The sequence below is a fragment of the Canis lupus genome, chromosome 7 (assembly GCF_011100685.1).
Source record: "Canis lupus familiaris isolate Mischka breed German Shepherd chromosome 7, alternate assembly UU_Cfam_GSD_1.0, whole genome shotgun sequence".
NCBI lineage: Eukaryota > Metazoa > Chordata > Mammalia > Carnivora > Canidae > Canis > Canis lupus.
Window position 1 is genome coordinate 35,173,646 of NC_049228.1, and position 19,308 is coordinate 35,192,953.

Consider the following 19,308-nt stretch of genomic DNA (forward strand, 5'->3'; position numbering starts at 1 on the left):
CAGGGTCACTTTTCAGGCACCCTGTTATGTTGGGGCCATACCAAAGACCTTATTAATAGTTGTGCTAGGCTGCTGGCTTGATTCTCTGCCTAAGTGGAGGTAAAGGGTGAGCTCTGCAGCTGCCTGGGTTCTCTGGCAAAGTTTCCTGGTCAGGTGGGACTGGAAGCTATACTCAGCAGTGGGGCTATGAATTTGCTTTGATGACTGCCCTGCCTGGGCAGAGCCATAAAATAGCTTCATAAAACAGTATGGCTCATTGGCTGGGGACCCAAATTAGGCAGAAATGACAACCATGCTCCCTGACCATATGGGGTCACTGGCTCGGCTCTGCAGATGGCCAAAACTACTGGGTGGGCCCTTTGCTAGGGGGGCCACAACAGCAAGAATGTGGTCTGTAAGATCTGAGTGCTGGTTCTGCAAATCTTCCCCTTTCTACATCTCTATCAGATCTCCAGTGGCCAAGTCCTACAGATCCTAGTGATATCCATGAGATGAGTAGGCCCCAAGTAGGCCTCCCAGGAAGCATCCTACAATGTTTAGGGAATTGGGTGTCTACTGTGGGTTTAGTTTCCCACTGGAGAAACTGTAGGCCTATGGGGGCCTATCGGTGCAGTGCTGTGCTGGCCTGAGGGAGGGGTGATAAGGTCAGACTGTAGCTATTGATCTTATTCTTCTAACGTGTTCCTTCTTAGCTTCTGGCAAGGGTATGCTTCAGCCTCACTCCCAGGTTCTAGGGTTTTCATAATGATATGGATATCTATGTCTATGAGGGGGACTAAAGTTGGTAATGACCTATATTTGTCATCTTGACAATGTCACCCTTCTGAGAAAATACCTTCAATTAAATATACTATAAATATGATTCTTAGTCCCTGAGACCATCCTGTAGGAACAGTGTATATCCCTAAAGTCTGTAATGGACATAAAGTCCATGGAGATTATTATTTTTTTAAGATTTTTAAAAATCTATTTATTCATGAGAGTCACACAGAGAGAAAGGCAGAGACATAGGCAGAGGGAGAAGCAGGTTCCATGCAGGGAGCCTGATGTAGGACTTGATCCCAGGACTCCAGGGTCACGCCCTGAGCTGAAGGCAGAGCTCAACCACTGAGCCACCCAGGTATCCCTATTTTTTTTTAAGATTTTTTAAAAATGTATTTATCATGGAGATTATTTTTATCTAATTTATAAGTTCAGCCTATTATTCTGGATTGGGCAAAAACTGAGTTAATTATCCAGTCCTCTTCAATGAAAAGTTCCACATAGCCAGTAATTTACACAAATCATATGAGATTTTTTAAATTTTTAAAATCATTTTTAAGATTTTATTTATTTATTCATGAGAAACACACAGAGAGAGGCAGAGACATAGGCAGAGGGAGAAGCAGGTTCCCTGCAGGGAGCCCGATGTGGGACTCAATCCTAGAACCCCGGGATTATGACCTGAGCCAAAGGCAGATGCTCAACCACTGAGCCACCCAAGTATCCCAAATCAAATGAGTTTTTAAATTACTAATACATTTAGGTGTGCCATCAAAAAGTTTCTAGGAGGCAGGACTTTTAATTAAAATAAGATTGCATTTATTTTTTTAAAAAGATTTTATTTGAGGGAAAGCAAGAGTGAGAGAGATCACAGAGGAAGAGGGAGAAGCAGACTCTCTGTTGAGCAGAGAGCCTGATGAGGGGCTGGATCCCAGGACCCTGAGATCATAACACAAGCCAAAGGCAGACACTTAACTGACTGAGCCACCTGGGTGCCCCAAGACAAGTTTACATTTAAAGACTGGCACCCTTAAATATACTTCTGAAAGTCAATGGTGAGGCAGTAGGGCCAAAGTGCTCCCCAGGAAATAGTGGGGCTCCTCTCACCCCACAGAGAGCAAATTCTGAGTTGTTTTTGCAGAAGGAGACACACATTTCCATCAGATCAACCATGTTTTGACCAGTCTCCCTGGTGATCAGAGACTCACATTCATGAGGTTCCTGACTAGTCGAGCTTTCTGGAGTCACAGGACAATGTGGGCAACTAAGTAGCCCACACAGACATCAGACTCGTGACCTAGGCCCAGCAGTGCTGAACAACTGGCAGAAAGGTAGCCACTGTGTTGGACATACAAGTCGGTTGCTGTAGACAGCAAGGCGTGGCTTCAGCAGCCTCCCAGGACCAAAGGGCACTCACTCGACCCGTGCTGGGCTCTGTGGGCAGGATGTGTGCAGGGGCCCAGCAGCTGCTCTGTGCCAGCACAGGTGGGACAGCTGCAATGAATGGGCCAAAGAACCACCTCAAAGGCACACTGTGCCCATCTTCAAACACATGGCCTTGCTGTGGACAGCTGAGGAACAGCAGCAACAGCGGCAGCAGCATTAGCAACAAAGACCCGCCCATCCCAGGCTGTGCTAGGGAGGGACGGAAGGACTCCCTATTGTGCAAAGCAGGCCAGCAGGCAGTGCCGCCCAAAGCTCTGTCAGCAGCAGCTGCAACCACCAGCCAAAAGTCATCTTTACATGTGAGTCACTTGGATGAGGACTTCCGGTCACACAGGACCTCTTTCTCAGCTCAACCTAGGGAGCATCTCTAAACTCCCATCACAGTGCATCTGTAATGGGTATACAGGCAATTCTGCTACACTCCTCTCCTACCCAGCTCCATTAGAATGTTCTCCACCTCCGCATGGCCCTGTTTCACTGGTAACAACCACCCGGTGGACTTCAGCTGTGGTAGTTGTTAATTTAAATATAGAGGGGCTGGTTGTCTAACCTTGCAGAGCTCCCCCACAGTGTAATTCCACCCAACTGCTTTCCCAGATCTTTCTCCAAAGCCAGCATCTCTGGGACAAGTGGACATTGTGGATAGATTCCCATTCATTGCCCCTGTTCCTATGTTGTGCAGAATGGTGGGGGTTCTCAGAACAGGGTACATGGGCACTCATCATCGAAAACTTTACTTTGGTTGAATTGTATTAGTTTTCCCTAAATGGGTGCCCACCCTACATCTTGGCTGTTGCCATATTGTGTGCATTAACATTTGGAACTGGCAGGTGTTAGCTAGAATGCTCACTATTATTCTCATAGCCCATCAATTTTCTTAGTCCTCCACATTGTGCTCCACCCTGATGCCATCTCCAAGGTCCCCATTGTTTGGCCCTATTTTTCAGACTGAAAAATGGTTTTTCTTTTCCTTTTTTTAAAAAATATTTTATTTATTTATTTAAGAGACAGCAAGCACGAGTGAGGGGAGGGGTAGAGGGAAGGGAGAAGCAGACTCCTCATTGAGCAGGGAGCCTGACACGGGACTTAATCCCATGACCCTGGAATCATGACGTGAGCCAGAGGAATATGCTTAACCACTGAGCCACCCAGGCACTCCTGAAGAATTGTTTTTTAAAGTAATTTCAATTTTGTTCAACCAACATGGTGGTTTTGAGCAGTTCAGTAGCAATGTCTCTCAAGTTTAGAGAGTTCATCTATGACACACTTTCTGGGGAAATGGGTTTGGCTCCCTTTATACATGATCTGAATCACTATAAGTAAATGTTTAAGATAGGCTAATATCCTAAATAGATCTAGGGGTATTTTTTAAAAAAATAGCATCAATGTTTAAAAAGGAAAAAAAATTTCAATCTCTCCCCAGGGGATTAAGAAAAAAAAATGTATGAGCAAGAAGCTTCTAGTACCACCTCTGGAACTTCTAATATTATTCCACAGCTAGTTCCTCATTCATATTTTGTCACTGTTCTCTCACTGCTGGTCCTTTTCTCTTTTAAAATTCTGATATTTTTTGCTGTCTTTATTTTAAACCTTTCCATCCCCTTCTTTTCTTCTTCAACCATAACATACAAGAATTTGAATGTTTCAGAAACATCTTTATCTCTGTGTCTGTACCTTGTTTGGTCTTTAGGAAACCTGATCCCATTTTGTGAGGAATAGCCTAGTGGTATCTTGTTAGAACATAGAGACACAAAGCAAACTTCTGTTCTTCACAGATGCAAAGAACAGGTCCCAAATAGTGAGAACAAAGCAATGCTTTTCTGGCTTGTCAGTATATTTCTCTTGAATTGTAGCAAACTACACATCACATAAAATTGACCATTTTTGCCACTTTTAAGTGTATGATTTGCATCAAGGACTTTCATTAATATGTGGCCATCATGAATATCTATTTCTAGAACGTTTTCATCATCTGAAACAGAGACTCTACAACCACAAAACAACTCCCCTCCTCCCAGTCCTAGTAATCTCTGTTCATTTTATCTATAAATTCACCTACGTTAGGTATTTCGTATCAGTGAAATTACACAATACTTGTCTCCTTGTGATGTGCCTATTTCACTTAGCATAATGTTTTCCAGGTCCATCCAAGTTGTGGCATGTGCCAGAATTTCATCCCTTTTAATGGCTGAATAATATTCTACTATATATTCATATATATATATATATATATATATATATATATATATATACCACATTCTATTTATCTATTTATCTGTTGATGGGTTGATGGACGCATGGGTTATTTCTGCCTTTCAGCTCTTGTGAATAATGCTGCTGTGTCTGGTTGTTTTTATTTTTTTTCTAAGATTTTATTTATCTATTTATTAAGAGAGAAAGAGAATGCGTGTGAGTGGGGGGAGGGGCAAAGGTAGAGGGAGAGAGAGAACGCCACACTGAGCATGGAGCCTGATGCGGGGCTCAATCTCACCACCCTGAGATCATGACTTGAGCTGAAATCAAGAGTCAGACACTCAACTGACTAAGTCACCCAGGTGCCCCTGTCTCATTGCTTTTTGAGGATAATCAGCTTAGATTTAACTGGAAACAGAGATATCTATTTAGGATATTGAAGATTTTCTGAGAAATTTTGAACCTAACTCAAAGCCCTAAGAGTCTTTGGGTGATGCAATAGTCTACTGACTCAGTTCTCTAAGAATTTAAATTTCAAAAGCTAGTAAAAAAAATCAGAGACCATCATAAAGTTTATATCAAGAATTATTAGTTATAATATCATAATCTCATGACCTTTTGATGCTCCTAATATTGTAACAAGTAACACCCGGACACTAACCTAGTGTCCCTGGTGGGTACCAGGGAATCATTGTTTTGGAACAAATCTCCTATTTTTTGCATAAATTACAATTTGTCATACTGTAGTAGTGGTAATGCCCCATCAGAGATGAAATTCATATTCACCTTTGGAAATCATACAAGTAAAAAATAACCAAATTTACCCAATAAAAATTATTCCTCTTTCAATTAGAGTCATTGGATAAGAAAAGTTGATATTTCTGAATTCAGAGATTTCCTTCCCTAAAGCCACATCAGGTCCCACCTGAAATACGCATGCAGGTGATTTTGTCATATTCCTGTCTGTCTTTCTTCCCTGCCTCCTTGCCTGCCTCCCTCCCATCTTGTATATTTGCCAGGATTCCCTTACTTACCTGTCACTCTCCTTGTCTGTGAGATGTAGACACACCTGAGGCTCATTCGTAGTCAGCACTATGATCCAGGGAGCTTTTTGCTGGGCTCCAGCCAAAGAAATGATCCTCTTAGTAAGAAAATGGAGCTTTCTTAGCAGTTTACAAGCTCAGGCCCTTTGGCTCTTGCTAAGAGTACAGCATATTTTGTGCCACAAACATTTGCTGAAAGTGGTGAAATCAGGGTATTTGGTTCTCAGGTATGTACTTCTCTTGTTCCTTTGAGGGGCTGAAGATACAATGTGTTACGGATTGTCTCCAGGGTTGTGACAAGGGCCTGATGCCATTCTGGGAACTCTGGTGCCCTGGGATTAGCAATAAAATGAGTGACTGGTGTGTGCAGAAAGGAGTAAGGGTGGGAAATGAACTAGACCAGGATATCCAGAATAGGTGCCTTATTCCAAAGCTATGCCTAGTTTGGAAGCCACAGCTCTGATGAAAAGTCAGCATCAGAAAGCATGCATTCCCTACTCTGTGCCTAAACCGGGACCATCACCTGTCCACACTCCTGGCTGTGGCCCTGATACTGCTCTCATCATATACTAATAGCTTAGTTCGTTATTGGACTCTGATGTGCCAGGCACTACTTCACATCACTTCACAATAATTCCAGGAGAAAGCGAAACTATTTTCATACCCAAATTTACTGATGAGAAAACTGAGGCTGGACAAGATTGACGTATCTGTGGTCACACGAGTCCTGAGAAGCAAAGGTAAAATCCCAGCCAGGTGCGGATCACTCCAGAGCGAGTAAGCCACTCAACTGGCATGAGTCACTGTGGTTGCACCCTGTCTCTGTGGCTTGTTAGGGTTCCAGGAGTGTTAACAAGGGCTCTGTGGTGTCTTCCAAACTTCAGGTTTCCCTGCACCTTTCCCTGATGTCTTCATCCCTTGTGCAGACACCCCCAAGTCCTGATGAAGCCACTAAGTTACCTGGCCAAGATCGCTAAGTTTTCTTTTACTCCATCACATTTCTGGCCTCAGTTCTTGTCAGATGGCTGTCTGTCTCGGCAAGCTTTCTTGGTCCTAAAGACTTCCTCTCAGGCAGGCAGTCCTAGTGGAATTTATGCTTTGTGGAGCAAGCCTGGTAGGTGCTGTGAAGGGGAGCCACACCGTCAGGCCTCACTCACTTTGGTGCTTGGCATGCAGGTCATGTCTTCAATGAATGAATCCCTCATTCTAGAAGTCACCTAGGGGGAAAAAAATAAAAGAGCCGGATGTGCCACTGAATGGGGCACTTGGAATGAGAGAAACCACACTTCTTAGAGAAGAAAACCCATAAGCCTCCTTGACCCCAGAGTCCTTTTCTTTGGCCCACCCCCAAGACTGCTAAAACCCCAACTGACCGCTTCCTTCCCACCACTGTCTGCCTTCCTGCCAGTCTATCCGGACCACTGAATTGAGAAACCAGTAGGAAGGCCTTGAAAACAAACAGCCTGGCCTCACCACCATCCAGGATGCTCATGCACCAAGGAATAGAGACAAGAACTATTTCCCCATGATCACGCTCCAGAGCATAAATGGCGGGAGCATGTTGCATGCGTGCGTGTGTGTATGTGTACTTGTTCACGTGTGTGTTTCTAAGCAGGGACTGTGAAGTCACGATTATCCAGTATTTGCACTCCACACACTAAAGCAATGATTGGCCTCTTCTTAGAGTTGGAGAAAGAGCCTGGCCTGAGGATACAGGGCAGTCCTTTGACCTGTAGAGCTTTGTGGGTGGCCTGAGAAGGAATGTGACCCAAGTTCTGCCAGAAGACAAGAGAACAAGCAGGAAGGTAGAGGGGCCTGTGCTAAACTTAAGCTCAGAGCCTTCCAAAAAGGGGCCTCTGAAGCATATTTCTTCCTCGGCTAATTAAGCACGGACAGAGAATAGGGGGAAAATTGTGTGGCAACCAAGCACACGTTTCCCACTTTTTCTTACCTATGGCCATGGCACAAGAATGTGGTGGGAGCCAGGATGTCCATAAATAGTCTGGCTCCAGTCTAACAGAGACAATTCTTGTCACAACAACAGCTTTAGCATGTGCTAGAAATGACAATGCCATCCAGTGTCAATAGTTCCAGGGGGACCCTTCATTCTGAGTTACAGCAATGAAACCGCTGGTGGGTGGTCCCTGACGCTGGTTGTCTTCATTATCATTTCATTGTGCTTTGGGGAGCCCAGCGCACTTTGGAACTCTCCGGCATTCTGAAAGCCTTTCATGCATTGGAGTGGCTTGACATTCATATTTATATATCTCGCTTGCATGGCCGCAGAATCTCTATTCGTAGAAGCCTCGTCCTTTGTGCATTCAAGGTCACACCCCATTTAAGTGGGAATTGTAATATACCCTGAGAACATCAAGCCATCATAACTCAACTCTGCAATCCAGATTCCTCTCAGTGCTTCAAGCTCTCTCTGCCTCTTGATTCAAAGTTAAAGGGAAACCTAGAATAAAGTTGTAGAACTAAGATATTTGAATCTACCTCAGAAACTTTGAAATGTTTGCTTTGGAAACTTGCAAAGTTTCAGCTGCTTTAAAAAATATCCCTTCAACATTGTGGCTATAAGCAAAAGTGGGTTTGTCTCAGTCAGAGACCTGGGCATCATTCCCAGCGCCTCTCTTCAGGCAGTGGGGGATCACTTCTGGTCGATTCTATTTATGGAGTATCTTTCAGCTCTGCACCTCCATCCTCCTCCTAAACCTCTAGAGTCCTTCCTATCTGTTCTGTGCCTTTATGGCCACCGGGATAATTTTCTAAAATATAAGCCTGATCACATCAGGTTCCCACAGCTTTCAGAGTAAATGTCGGCATCCTTAGTATAGCCTAGAAGGATCTTTGTTGCTTGGTCCCCGCCTACCTGGCTTCGAGGGTGCCCATAGCCACCCTCCCATCCAGTCAGTCTTGGCAGAAGCCGTGTCCCCTCACACAGTCATGCCTTGGTCCATGGTTCATTTCCATCCCCCTCTTCTCTTGGCTGACTTGTATTTCTCCTTGAACACTCAGCTTGAGCATGTTTATCAGACCCATGACACGTTCTGCACACGTCAGAGACAACATGGCCCTCAGAGTTGTCATGTATTTGCTGGTCTATGTTTCACAGTGACCATAATGAGCTCCTCTGGAACAGGTCCCAAATCCCTTTTCCCTCTGGATCCCCAGGGATTTCTCAAGGCTGACCCATGGAGAATGAGCAGGTGATTATTGAATAAATATCAGATAAATTTTGCTAAATCCCACCTGAAATAATCTTTCAAGGTGATATCATACAGTGAGAGCCTGCATCCATCAAGGTAATAAGAAGCTTTCTGTCATCCCTTGACATTATGTGGGGAACAGTCGACCTTCTAAGCAGGAAGGAAGCTGTGGGAGATGGGCATGGGAGGACCTTGGAAGGCCATTGTGATGTGAGGCAGAGCAGCGTATTGCCGCTTCTCATCTACGGCTCATCAGGCACTGTTTGCCCAGGCACATGTTGGTTTGTTTGCTTACTTTTATAGTTAGTTTGCAGTTTCCTCATAAGGAGATGAGCGATGGCATCAGGATCCCTCTCTCCTCCAAGGCCACCAATGTTACACACAAGAATTTCATACCAAATGGCAGAATGAGTCACAACAAGACCCTCCACGGCCAGGAGGAAATGGGATATTCAGAGTTTATCCTTTAAATAGAACTCCCCAGCATTCACAGAGGTATTTTAGTTGATTACTTTGTGAAAATGAAAAGGGGTTCTTCCCCAGTTTCTCAGAGAGAGTTTGGGATTGGATAAAATATGCTGAGAAAAAGGAACAGAACCGATGGAGTCTATGGAAAGCCCAGACGGGCATCTCCCCCCTGCATGTCCCTCACATCTCCCTAGGGCTTCCTAGATAAACTGCACACCATTCCCTGGCAGCTTCCCTCGTCTTTAGGTGGCCTTTGTTTAAGCATTAGATGGATGTTTGCAAGATTATTTAAGTGATTTCCCACTATTTATTTCAAGCATTTACTGCAAGTGGCTTCAGGAATTTTAAGTATGGAGTAAACTACAGATCACCTCCCTAAATGTACCATATCCAGCATTAGTTTTATACAGTATTCTAAAAAATGGGATAAGGCCCAGTTCTCGAACAGCTTCTAACTCCCCAGAAGGGCCCCGAGTACACCAGAAATGCCTAGCACTTCTCAGAGTGCCGTCCTTCTGAGTGTGGCCCCAGACCTTCCCGAGGCAGATTCTCCTAAAGACCCTCCCCAAGATGCCTTTTCTAGGATTCAACCATGGAACATGAAAAAATCCAAGAATTTGAAGCCCAAGGATATAAACTAAGTGTCTTACAAATATGATTGTTCTTCTCCAGTGCTGTAAGCAAACTCTGACTCACTTCCCCTGCTAGATAGGATTTCCTCCTGTGTGTACTCCCAGTGCAAAGGGATTCTTTGAATGCCTTTGCTATTACCCTGTATCTTTAGTATCTCTTTATATTCTTAGGCCTTGCTGAAGGCATTCTTAGCCATCTCTATGGCTTTTGGCCTTATCCATACTGGCCTGGCCTCTGGGGTGGTTCCTGGAGATTAGTCACCCAGCACTTTCCATTAGTGCTTAGAAGGGTTGTCTTGTACCTAAGGAAGCTCCATGCCAGAACTCCCCTAGTCCTCAGGCAGGCCTGGAACAACCCCAAAATACACCAAAAGTTCTCATGTCTTCAGGAGGTGTCAATTCGATTTAGGGTCAGCCTGAACAAAAGCTACCCTATGGAAAGTGAACAAACCAAACTTACACGAGTTCACAGGAACAGACCTGTCCTAACCTTGTACTCTAAGTATTCTCATGTGACCAATGCTGAACTATAGGCCAAAGCTTCTCAAAGAAGTAGTCACTACTCTCCAAACACCCATTCTTGTCAATTAATCATCATGAAATACAAGATATCAATTATTTTTTTTAAAGATTTTATTTATTTATTTATTTATTCATGAAAGACACAGAGAGAAAGAGAAGCAGAGACATAGGCAGGGGGAGAAGCAGGCTCCATGCAGCAAGCCCAATGTGGGACTTGATCCCGGGACGCTGTGATCATGCCCTGAGCCAAAGGTAGACTCTCAACCACTGACCCACCTAGGTGTCCTAAGATATCAATTATATATCTACAGATATGTCTATGATTATTCACATTTCACCCTGAGCACACTGGGTGGGTTGTTTTTTTGTTTGTGTGTTTGTTTTGATGTTATCATTGGAGTGAGCACTGCTGATGAGAGTGATCACATTAAAAAGATAATGTTCATTTATTAAGCCTTACAACATTTTTCTATGATGGATGGAAAGAAACATAACCATATCTTTCAGTCTGTCAGATATCTTATGTTCTGATTGAGGAAGAAAAGAACTAAAATAAAAGTAAACAAATGTGATTATTTCAGATACTTTCACATGCCCTGAGGTAAAACAGGGAGGCCGGCACACAAGGAGTGCCCAAACTGTCAGGATAACACATTCAATGGTCTTGAGAAGAGAGTGAGGGTGGCCCAAAGGACAGAGAGGCTAGAGTATAGACAGCACCAGGGAAAGGGACTTGAGGTGGAGCTTGAGAGTGAACATGGATCCAGTCATGGTGGCCACTTTCAATTTCATTTTAAACAGAATTGAAAGGCATAAGAGAGCTTTACTTTAGCATGGGGTGACACAGATCTGAATTATGCTTTAGGAAAATTACTGTATCTGCCCTGTGCAAGATAGGCAATAGAGAGCAAGAAGGGAGTCAGGAGGACAATACAGATGGGAGATAATGGGACCTTGGACCATGGCTGTAACCACTGAGACGGTGAGATGTGGTCAGTCTGAAGATATATTTTAGAAGTAGCACCAGTGGGATTTAGTTTATGGAATGGATGTAAAGTTGGAGGGGGCAGAGAAGAAGCAATGACCCCAAGATGTTTATTCTGAGCCACTGGCTGGATGGTGATGCCATACGCTGAAAGAGGGAGAGCTCAGTTGATGAGGTGGAAGTGATCCAAAGAGATAAAAAAAGTCAAGAGTTCAGTGTTGACACTGCTGATTGTGAGGTGCCTGTTAGTCATCGGAGTAAGGATGATGAGTAGGCAGATGAGTATTTGAATCTGGAGCTCAAAGGAAAGTCAAAGCTGGATAAATAATGTAATGGTCAACAGCATAAAGACAGGTCTTAAATCTGTGAGACTGAATAGGGTCACCTTACTTTGACAGAACATAAATTAATTAGAAAGCTAAGAACAGAGTCCTGGGGCTCACCAACCCTGAGAGAGAAGTGAAGAGCAGGAGCCATCAGAGGAACACAACACAGAAGCTGTCAGATAGGAGGTCAAGGCTAATGTGGTGTCCTGGAGGCTCAGAAAAGAAAGTCTTTCCAGAAGGAGGGGTAGTGACCCATAACAAATGCTGCCAGGAGTCTAGCAGGAAGAGAGCAGAGAGTGATACCTGGCTTTGGTGTTGGTAGTCTTAGTCAAAGTGCAGTGGAGGGGACAGAAGTGTGAGTGGACTGGTTTCAGGAGCAATGAGAGGTGAAGGAATGGAAATGATGAGTCATAACCATCATTTCAAAGATTCCCCAATGAAGGAAAGCCCAGAAATGAGGCGGGGCCGAGAATAGGCCCAGGGGTTCAGGGACAGTTTTTAACGTGGATATCATTGGTTCTTATTTGTTTGCTGATGGAAATTAAGGCAAGACTTAGAGAGAAATTAAGGATGATGGAGGGAGAGCGAGTAATGGCAGAAGCAAAATCCCTGAGAAGAGCACAGGGGCTGAGATCCAGATCATAAATGGAGAAGTCAACCTTCGAAAGAAACAGGTGTCCTTCTATTTTGAGGGAGACAAAGTGACTTCAGCTCAGCAACTTTCAGCTTGTGAGTCTCCACAAAGAGTGAGTGGATAGATAGATGAGCAAGTATTGGACTCTTATTAAGCATCCCTGATTGAGGAAGACAGAAGCACTGCATTTGCAAAGGGGCATTGATGCTGTCAGGCCAGGAATCTAAGCTAAGAAGGAAAGTGAGAATATGTGTGTGGGGGTGGTAGTGGTGGTGAATAGTGAAAAAGTGGATGTGGGCTGATGGATTGTCAGTCATGCTACTGCATGCTCAACTGGAGAAAGGGATGCTAGAGATTACCAGGAAAGATAGGAGTCAGCAGTCAAAGAGATGTTTAAACTTGAGATCTTAGAGGTTGTGCAGTTGTCATTGATGACAAGGTCTACAGTAAGCCATGGAAGTGTATAGCTGAGCTCTAGAGGAAAAGATCTTCAGAACAAAAGAGAACTCAAGGAACTGAGAGACAAGGATGTTAGCTGGATCATCAGCATGAAGGATGAGGTCACCACGAATGATGATGTGGGAGAGGGGTCAATGAGCAAGGTGCCAAGTCATCTCTGAATGACTGAGAAACCAGGAGGTCATCAGGTTCAAGAAATGAGTTGTGAAGTCTGATGCTATTTATTCCAAAGAAGGGTTTTAAAGAAGGAAAGGGAAACAGCAAAGGGAACACAGACACTCATTGCACTTCCAGGGCTTGTGGTATGTAGGGTGTAGAATGAAAATAGCTTGCTCGTAAGAGCTTTTGAAGAAAGCAAGGTGCTCAGCACAGCACCAGGTGTTAACAAAGGCTGGATGTTGATGGGAACTTCTGGACAGGGAAAAATGAGAGGGAACTTAACGTTTACTAAGACCATTTCAGCAGGATAGCTAGGATCTATTCTGACCCTCTGCACCTGTCTCATTGGAATGTTTTGCCTGGGAGCCCCCAAATTTCCCAACATTCCGCAGACTGGAGGGGTGATGTGGTGGGGAGATCCAATGGCTCTGAAAGATTTATAATTTCAAACTGAGGAAAAGGCTGCCTACAATGAAGGGAAATGCTGTATGGTGTTGGGGTCCCTGACAGCCACCTCTCCAACCAGACCCTTCTAATCACCTTAACTCAAATATCATGTTTTCAAAGAACTCCATATATATAAGAAGAAACCCAGAAGCTATTGGTTTTGAAGCCCAGAAGGTTGAATGTTCTAGAAAGGTTCTGAGCCATTTAATGAGGATCCATTTGGTCTTTGGGACCATCCTCCCTTTTTAATTTTGTAGGTATTTTTATTAGTATCATGGCTCATGCCTGAATGAGGAACCTCAATGTCATGATGCCTGGATCCTACTGGCTGTGATAATAAAGCTGTGAAATCAGGTACATTTTAAAAGTAAGTTGTAGTAAAGATTTCTTAGTATTTGAAACTGACATAATATTTTATAGTAACAGAAAGCAAGTGGTGGAATTTTGAGGAAGTATTTGCTCTTAGGTGTAGTAGACAGAGTTTTCGTATAGAGGCAAATATTTTGTTCAAAGGTATTAGTAAAAGAAGGGGGCTTCAAATGAAAGTGATTTTAATATTGTGAGTGAGCATATCCACACAATTCGTTCTGTTTTCTTAACTGAATTAACATATATTCAGGCAACTGATCAGTCAATTCAGTCAAATATATGACAAAAAGAAAGCAAGAAATTTCTGATTGTTTGGGTCAGAGGACTTGGTAGAGTCCAAATGGATACATCTCCTTGGAAGTGGCGGGGGGGGCATTGCTTGCTCAATAGAGATAAAAAACTATAGTTTACATTAATTAGATTTGACTTATTTTTCTAAGTAGGCTCCACACCAAGTGTGGAGTCCAACGTGGAGCTTGAATTCACAACCCTGAGATCAAGACCTGAGCTATCAAGAGGTAGACGCTTAATTGATTGAGACACTCAGGCACCTCAGATTTGACTTATTTAGACTAATGGGGGGGGGGGGTTAGTGATGTTTAATATTAAGTTCACGAGAACAAAGTTCTACTATTATAGGAAGTGTAACATGCCAGAAGTGGGAACCAATATAAAAGTAATGGGCAATTGACATTTGTAATGATTAAACAAAGAAGAAAAAGAAAGGGTTGGTGAAGTTAATGAAGTGGTGATGATTCGAGAACAGTGGTTTTTTGGGGGGCAAGGGTACTGTAGATCTGGAATGTGGTAGAGGATTCCACTGCATGGTGCACTAACGAGGCACTGTACACCTGCCCCATTTAGCCAGTTGTGTCTCTGTGGTGGCGATGCTCTTACAGCTTTTTTTGTGGGCTGTATGACAATAGACAAGAGTAAATACAGGCATGCCTCACTTTATCGCGTTTTGCAAATGCTGTGTCTTTTTCCAATTTGAAGGCTCAAGGCTTCAGGGGAGGAAGTCACTGCAGATGTGGTGGAAAGAGCAGGAGAAATAGAACCAGAAGTAGAGCCTGAAAATGGGTCCGAATTGATGAAATCTCATGGCAAAACCTGAACGGATGAGCAACACAAGTGGTTTCTTGAGATAGAATAGACTCCTAGTGAGGGTACCGTGGAGAAAGATCACTGAAATGCCAAGAAAGGATTTAGAATATCCCATCAAATGAGTTGATAAAGCAGCAGCAGGCTTCGAGAGGACAGACTCCAATCTGAAAGTTCTCCTGTGGGTGAAATACTATCAAACAGCATTGCATGCTACAAAGAAATCCTTCATGAAGAAAAGAGTCCATCAATGTCATAAACATCATTGTTGTCTTATTTTAAGAAAGTGTGATGGCTGCCCCAGGCTTCAGCACCCACCACCCTGACAGCCACCAACACAGAGGCAAGACCCTCCAGCAGCAAAAAGAATATGACTCGCTGAAAGCTCAGCGTACGGTCAGCATTTTTTAACAAGATATTTTCTAATTAAAGTATGTATATATTTTTTAGACATAATGCTACTGCACACCTAATAGATGACAGTATTGTGTAAACATAACTTTTATATGCTCCAGGAAGCCAAATGATGGGACTCTCTTTATTGCAATATTCACGTTATTGTGGTGGTTGGTCTGGAACTGAACCTGCCAACTCTGAGGAGTACCTGCACCTGTATTTGCTGACAGAGCCCCTTTCTCCCTCTTGGTGTATTAGAACTTAATTTTCTCAATCTCTCCAGAAGCTTTCAACTCAAGCAAGTAGATGACGCTGGTGGCTGCAAGAGACATGAAGTTACTACCTGATAAATTCTGGGGAAGGGATTCTTTCCCAAGCTCCATGGGCATGCTCAGGGGTGCTCAAGGAGCCACAAGAATTTAGGGGTGAAGGGAAAGCCTGTGTGAGAGGTTCTGGGGAAACCCAGTTTTTCTGTATTTGAAACATTTCATTGACAATTCCTAAATTGCACAAAAAGGTATTCTAAGCCTCGATTAACTGCTCTGTGTGAATTCTTCGTGTTTTCTAAGAGCCATGTAAGGCTTTGATATAGGAGCATATCCTTTTTAACTTCATATTTTATTTGAAGGCATACAGGGAAAAAAATAAAGTAATGGTTTTCTGTTCTGGTTCAGTTTCATAGCATGAGGAGGCAGCATGCCTCCCTGAAATAGACCAGCACAGGTTGAAATCCTATGGGTTTTTTTCACTTATTAAACAGAGAAGGTAACCCCTAAGTCAGGAGTTCTTGTGAGGATCATCTAATACAAAGGATGCCCAGTCCCTAAAACACAGCAAGCACTCAGTAAACGTAGGTATTGTTGGCATTACAATCTGAGACCGTCTGTTTCAACAACCTTCAACTGGCTCACTGCCTAACTCTTACTCTTGTATGGAGTAGCCAGAGTGACTTTTCTTGAACATAAAAATTAGATCCTGTCATTCCCCTACTAAAAACCACTAGCATTTTCCCTATTCTTAGAATAAACTCGCCATGACCCACAGTGATGTAGGCCCCTGTCTACTTCTCCAGTAGAGGCTCACACCACTCTTCTCCCTACTTGCTGACACAACATCCAATGTCTTCCCGCTCCTCAGAGATACCCAGGTTAGCTCCATGGTAGTGCCTCTGCCCCTGCTCCTTCCTCTTCCAGGGGCACTGCTCTCCCATATTGGTTGGCTCCTTTTCATCATTTGGGTCTTTAATGAGACATTGCTTCCTTGAATAACCCATGGCAGTCAGCCTTAAGTAGCACCCCTCTTACCCACCAACACTCTTCACCAAATGACTCGGTTTTGTTTACACCATAGCACTGTCTCTATCTGAAATGTTCTTGCCAATTGATCTGGTACTTACTTCCCATCTTCCTCCCCCCCCCCCCGCCCCATAGAGGGCCAACTCCATGAGAGAAGGACTTCCTGTTAGACAAAGGCTAGGTGCTCAATGCATAGCTGCTAAGAAAGGAATTGATGGGGGAGTGGATGTACTCAAGAAATACCATGATGCTTTTGTAAAAATCATTAAAATAAAAATAAATTATATTTTCATTAAGGTATGGGTGTGTGTGTGTGTGTGTGTGTGTGTGTGCAGGACATGGAATTTTTTAGCAGCTCTGAGTAATCAAAACATAACAAAAGCAAACAATGACAGCATTTCACAATGCTAAGAAAATCGGATCACCTTTCCCCAGGGGCCAGAGTCTCAGGGAACACCAATGGACGTGATCTGGCTCCGATACGTGCACTGAGTCCAGACTGAATGAAGACTTGCTGTTCACCCTTTTCTAGAAGCAGCCAGGGTACAATTCCCTACTCACCCGGGCAATCACATGGAAGAGGAGAGAAGACGAGAGGGCTCCGTTGTGTATTCATTCTCTCGTGGTCTGATCCACTGCAAAAACAAAAGGAAGGGGACATGGCATTGATCAGAGGAAGTCGGAGCTCTCCCCGTGTTTCTGTCCTTCCAGGTAACCACACAGTCTCGTCCTGGGGGGAAGGAAAGATGGCAACACATAAGTGGCCTCTCTCCAAACTCCTTAGAACAGAAGTTGCTAAAAGACATGTGGACACACATAGGCCTACCTTCTGATAGCCAGGCCCCTGTCCAAAGACACCACTGACCTCTGCCTTTTTAAAGGCAAAATTTGATCCGTTAATGTTCTCCAGGGTTGGTTTCGTAAAGCATTTGGATGGGCCCTTCTTCACAAATGAATAAAAATGAGTAAAGTCCTCAGAATCAAAGGAAAGCCAGGACTGGCTTCCAGAAGCACGAGGCAACCCAGAGAGTCCATCTGCAGCCAAACCATGCAACAGACCCAGACACAGCTTAGAGGCTGGCAACAAGTCTACCCGCAGGCTCTGCCAAGGAGCCAGATGCTGTTGCTTCCAAAGCTTGGCATCAGCGCCCCTGACTGCCATCCAACCAAGAGGAAAAATAGGAATGATATAATGTGCTGGGATAAAACACATCCCACCTCAACCTTTTTTATTACTCACTGAAAAAAAAATATGGAAGATATTTATGGGAAAGTACCAATGTTTTTGGAAATATTGTACATACATTAGCTACAACACCATTTTTGCCAAATGGGAAGGATATTTAAAATATGCAGTCTGCGTCTGTCTAAAAATAAATTGTCATCTTTTCTGATCAATGTATATGTCCAGGATATGGAAATGACTCTGCTAATTGAGGATGCTGTCAACCAGCGCACTTGTAAGTTACCAAGAAGTAAACTTGTGAAGAAGTCTGTCTGTGTCTGTGCATAAAATAGCAATTAATGTTGTTGTCATGTGAAGTGAGTTTGAGAAAGATCGGGCTTTGACAAAGGACTATCCAATGAAGGTGGCGTGTTGAATTTCATGGTTATATAAAGTATTAGGAGTTATGCTAGGCTGGATGAGCTAAGATGTTTATGAAAAGTAGAATGTGGTGGAGAATGGTATTGGCAAAGGCTCTGGGGTGGTATTAATAACCCACTATATATGACAAAGTACTGGTATGTAGTGAAAATTCATTGTCATTCCACTTCATCTGGGTTTTAAATTAGCAAATTAATGTCACTTTTGAGAACGCTTGTGAAATTTCTATTGTTTTGAGTGACTCAGAATTCTACATCTAAAAATTAGAAAAATAAGGCAGAGAGGAGACGGTATGTTCTTTGTTGGGTGAGATGAGGGGTGTCACCAACACCAGTGTGCTTCCACTTTTGCCTGGACTCACCACCCCCCCGGAAATCCCGCCCCTGAAGTCAGGGCAGGCTCAGGCCGCTCAGGCAGAGTGGGTTCCAGGAGCCGTCAGCTAAAATGCCTATCACTTCAGCACATTAACACAGGCAAATTTGTCATCTCAGCTCGTTGACAGGCATTTGAAAACAGGGGACGATCTGTGGGGGAGCAAGGACACCATGAGGGGGTCAGGTGAGGCACGCCTGGAGTCCCTCACTCACCGGGGGGAGGGGCCAGTGGTGCTCTAACCCAGGTGGAACCTGGGACAAATTCACCCTCTGCACTGCTTCACTATGTTGGAGCATTATTTCATTTTCGGTCTGAAGAGTGAGAATCTAGGACAAATACCTAAAAAAGGAAAAAGTTTTGAGTCTAAAATGCAGCTGTTTCCTTCCTGAGTTATCCATTTTAAATGTGAATAATTGCACCTCAAATATTAAAATACTATCTCTTGACCCAAGACCCTTGGATTCCTCATATGAATGAAAAAAAGGCAATCAATTCAAATAAAATCTGAGCTATCATTCCAGACAGGAAGGATGAGATTTTCTTTTTTTTCTTTTTTCTTGTTTCCTTTTTTTCATTTCCTACTGCTCCCACACTTCACAGAAAAGAATGCAATCCAAAGAAATATACCATTTTCATGTAGAACTTCCCAAAGACCTTGTTGCAGGTCTCTGAACCCCATCACAGAGAAAACTGCTGCAGGAAAGGACACCCTGAAAAAGCCTGGGTTCAACTGCCTGCCCCACTCGTGGAACCAGTGTATATATACACACAGACACAAACACTTGTCCACAAAAGCCCACACATACTTCAAATAAAGACCCAGGGAGAGATTAGCAGACTCTCCTTGGTTTTTAGATTTTGAAAGATCAAACTGCCAAGGC

At 43.6% G+C, this 19,308-nt stretch overlaps 1 long non-coding RNA gene across 1 annotated transcript in view; it reads right to left on the reverse strand.

The window, feature by feature from the left end:
• Positions 1-5,410: 5,410 nt before the first annotated feature.
• Positions 5,411-19,308, reverse strand: part of LOC119872677 — a 42,301-nt gene continuing 28,403 nt past the window's right edge. Inside the window, exons 3-4 of the long non-coding RNA XR_005361663.1 lie at positions 17,008-17,081; positions 5,411-6,661 (exon numbers count right to left, since the gene is read on the reverse strand). This is a non-coding gene — a long non-coding RNA (uncharacterized LOC119872677). The remainder of the gene's footprint in view (positions 6,662-17,007; positions 17,082-19,308) is intronic.